Source organism: Suncus etruscus, chromosome 7 (assembly GCF_024139225.1).
Source record: "Suncus etruscus isolate mSunEtr1 chromosome 7, mSunEtr1.pri.cur, whole genome shotgun sequence".
Lineage (NCBI taxonomy): Eukaryota > Metazoa > Chordata > Mammalia > Eulipotyphla > Soricidae > Suncus > Suncus etruscus.
This window is the reverse complement of record NC_064854.1, coordinates 40,253,659-40,258,120: the sequence shown is the minus strand read 5'-3', so window position 1 is coordinate 40,258,120 and position 4,462 is coordinate 40,253,659. Positions and strand designations below refer to the sequence as shown.

The 4,462-nt window shown below is 37.9% G+C and overlaps 1 non-coding gene across 1 annotated transcript; it reads left to right on the top strand.

The window, feature by feature from the left end:
- Window positions 1-1,249: 1,249 nt before the first annotated feature.
- On the top strand, window positions 1,250-1,356 carry LOC126015082 (U6 spliceosomal RNA). Its single transcript, XR_007497981.1, has one exon. It is a non-coding gene; the product is annotated as a U6 spliceosomal RNA (small nuclear RNA).
- The last annotated feature ends 3,106 nt before the right edge of the window (window positions 1,357-4,462 follow it).

The following is a 4,462-nucleotide window of genomic DNA, read 5'->3' as shown; positions in this document are numbered from 1 at the left end:
TCTCCTTTAAAAAACAAGTCTAAAAACATCTCTTTGTGATGGTTGCTCCTTATTTAACTCACTCGATAGTGAATTCCTTTCCTTATATCCATAACCAGTGGTTTATATAAAACTTGCCTTTTAAAAAGTTTTTCAGGAGATTTTAAAGATAAATATACAGGTTTCTACCTTAGACTACCTGAAATCACAATTTCTAAGCATATGCCCCTGTTAGGTGGATGGAACAAAATAAAGCAAAACTAAAGAGCTGGGGACAATCTCTATGGGTGCATATCTTTTACATAAAAGGGCCAAACTTTGATTCTTGTCATCATATGAGGTCCCCACCCCCAGTAGCCCTTGTAATCTCTGAACACTTGTGGGTTTTCGTGACAGTTCAGGCCTGAACACTGAACCATTTGACTAAGTTAGCTGTATATTTTCTGGGCTTCCTAAAGCACTGCTTGGGATGTGTTTCTGACAAACAAACAAACTATCTGAATCTAATGAAACACCTCTCCAGGGGCCAAGCATATTGAATCAAGCATATGGAATTTTTGAATTCAGTGGTTCTTAACTATGGCAGCTGATAGCAGAAGAGAACATGCCTCTCCATGACCTCCATATCTGGTGGCTTCTATTGAAAAAAAAAAAAAAAAACCAAGAGCCCTGATTGCACCTGACGTCTTACAGCATAAAGTCCAGCCCTACAATTAATTTTGAAAAGAACATGATGCTGCTGAATTGTCTCAGGTAGATCTATCTGGGTTGAGGATTCTTGGGCCTTCTCAGTATAGGGACAGTCAGACTCCCTTTTCTGCCTGGAGGTCAGCAGCCACCACCAACACCGGACACACTTTCCACAGAAACAGCCCAGTTCTACAACTGACCCTCATCAAATACCAAGCCACTGAATCATTCCAGATTGATAACTTCTGGAATTCACCTCAAAATGTCATAGTAATGTCAACCCAGTCAAATCACAGCAATTTTGATGGGAAAATTGAACAGAAGGTCTTGAAGATTGCTGAGTGAAAAACAATAACACAGAAGACTCATCTAGGCTTGGATGGTGGGTGGGAAGCTAGAGACCTTGGTGAAAGGAGCATCACCATGGTGGTGGGATTGGTATTGGAACACTAATGACTAAAATAACTGTTTTATGCAGAATTTTGCCAATCATGGTTTTATAATTAAAAATAAGTAAAGTACAAAATAAGAAAGTACAAAATTCCTACTATCAGCTGCCATAGTTAAGAACCACTGAATTGTGCTCGCTTCGGCAGCACATATGCTAAAATTGGAACGATACAGAGAAGATTAGCATGGCCCCTGCGCAAGGATGACATGCAAATTCGTGAAGCGTTCCATATTAAAAAAAAAAAAAACCACTGAATTTAAGAATTCTATATTCATGATTCATTAATAGGACATTGAAGAGAAGCGCAAAAATGTGTATCACTGTCAGCTTTGGGGGACCTCGTGTACCCTTTTTACCTTCCAATTTCACCATAAAGTGTAGCCAAGTTGAAAGAATGTTACAATAAATACTCTGATATTTTTTGTATATATTATATTATCAAACATTTACTGTATTTTCTTTCTGCTCATTCATCCATTAATCCCTCCCTCCCTCTACTCATCCATTAATTTCTTACTTTTAAGATTTAAAAATTTTTTGGTTTTTTGTGTGGGAGAAACATGACTAGCAGTATTCAATTAATGTATGTTTCCCAACTCAATCCTCAGGCATGGTCTTCGGTGAGGCTCAGGGAACCATGTTATGTGAGGCTTAAAATTTAACTTACAGCATGAAAATTCCCTTGAGCTCTCTTTCCTACGAAACTCATCTTATATTTAACACATTTAAAAGTGAACTTCAGACATCAGTATAAGTCTATCTAAATGCCTCAGCATGTCCATCATTAATTAATTTTTTTATTTTTATTTAACTATTTTTATTTATTAAATATTTTTATTCTGGGGCTAAAATCTCATTTGATAAAATGCACAAATCTTAAGAATGTGTCATGTACTCCAATATGTATACCTCTGTATCAAATTTTCTTGTCAAGATTTACAATATGATGATCCCCAAAAGTTTTTTTGTAGAGACTACTTCCTACCTTCCAGAGGTAAGCCACTTTTCTGATTTTTTTTTCCTCACCAACAAATTCATTTGGCCTGATCTAGATTCTCAGGGCAATTACCAGTAGTTTTGTTGTAGTTATAACTTAATATTTCAATCCACCCTTTTCCCTGAACACATTTTTAAACTTTCATTTTGAACACTATGGTTTACAATACTGTTAACAGTAAGGTTTTATACATAGACATTTCAGCTCCACTTCATCCATTCGAATTTCTGCTTCTCCTCCTCATTGTCCCAATGCTCCCTCTCCTCTGTCCTTTTATCTTATTTCCTCCTCTGCCCATGTTAAGCTTCATGTTAAAGATCAGATCTCAATTTTTGTTGCTTCTGGGTATTTGTTATTTTATTTTCTTGTTTGTTTTGGGGTCACACCTAGCAGCCCTCGGGGTTACTCCTGACTCTCAGCTCAGAAATCGCTCCTGGCAGGCTTGGCGGACCATATGGGATGCCAGAATTGGAACCACAGTCCTTCTGCAAACAAGGCAAATACCCTGACTCCATGCTATCTCTCCGGCCCCATTTGTTATTTTCTTATTGTGTTATTTTATATTCCCTTGTGTCTATCCCTCTCTTTCTGATTTACTTCACTCAGCATGATACTCTCTTCATTATCTATTTACATAGTAGCAGTTTTTTCTTTCCTAAATCTTTTATAGCTAAGTAGCATTTTATTGTGCATAAATACCATAGCATTTTATCCAATCATCTGTTTATTGGACACTGGGTGGTTTCTACATTTTGGCTATTGTGAGTAGTGCTGCAATAAAAATAGGAGTATGGATTTCTTCACTGAATAGAGGTTTTGGGATATGAGGTCAAGAAGTGGAATTGCCGAGCCTTTTGGAAGCTCAATTTCAAGGTTTTTGAGGTGTCCTTATTGCTTTCCAAAATGGTCAGGTCAGCCAATATTCACGCCAATAGTAAATGAGTGTTCCTTCCCCCCAAATCCATCTAGCATTGCTTGTTTCTGTTCTTTGTGATATGTGCCATTCTCGCTAGTATGTGATGATATTGCATCGTTGTTTGTTTTGATTTTTATTCCCCTATTAATAAGTGATGCCAAACATTTTTGTTTGTTTGTTTTTGTACTATGCTTGGCAGTGCTAAGGGCTCAAGTCTGGCTTTGTGCTCAGGGATCACTTCTGATAGGCTTGGGGAACATATAGGATGGTCCATATGTTCAGCAGAGACTGACCTCAGGTCAACCACGTGCAAGGCAAATGCCCTACCCACTGCACTAGCACATTAGTCCCAATGCCAAGCATTTTAAAACTATACATTTTGGATATCTGTATGTCTTCTTTGAGGAAGTTTTATCTCTTGTCCCTCACCCATTTTAAATGGTGTGGTTGTTCTTGTAAAGTTATACCAGTGTTTTATTTTAAATTATCTTTATTTAAAACACCGTGATTACAAATATGATTGTTGTTGTATGATTACAGTCATGTAAAGAACACCCCCCTTCACCAGTGCAAGATTCCCACCACCAATTGCCCAGATCTCCCTCCTCCCCACCCCACCGACACCTGTACTCGAGACATGCTTTCTATTGCCCTCATTCATTCACATTGTTATGATAGTTTTCAGTGTAGTTATCTCTAACTGCACTCATCACTCTATGTCAGGGGTCTCAAACTCAATTTACCTGGGGGCCACAGGAGGCAAAGTCGGGGTGAGGTAGGGCCGCATAAAGGATTTCGCTTACCGAATATTTGCAATAAAATATCGCATTAGTAAGAAAAAATCGCAAAAACTCGCATTAAATATTTGTATACCCCAAATGGAACTGCTCGGGGTATGCGAATGTTTAATGCATTTTTTTCTTACTAATGCGATTTTTTATTGCAATTATTTGGTAAGCGAATAATCGAGAATACTGCAATATTTGAAGGCTGGCCGCGGGCCACAACATGTATGGGGGGCCAAAAACAGCCCGTGGGCCACGAGTTTGAGACCCCTGCTCTATGTGATGAGCTTCATGTCATGAGCTGCACCTACATGGGTAAATGGGGGGAAATAATGGTTGGGACTGAGGCAGTAAAAGATTAGAAATGAGCTTTGTAGGGCAGTATCAAGGTCACAATACAAGATGGATATTTATACCAGTGTTATTTATACTTTGAATAATAATCCTTTGTCACATGTGTAGTGGGGAACTATATTTTCCCAGTCTAATCCCTCTTTATAATTGCTATATTGTTTTACAGTTCATGGATATAACTGTTAGTTTCCCCAAATTTCTATTATTTAATATCAGGCATCTTGAGGAAGTGTTTGTTTTGACTATTTGTGGGATTTTTCTTATACATAGCTAATATGGTACATACCTTC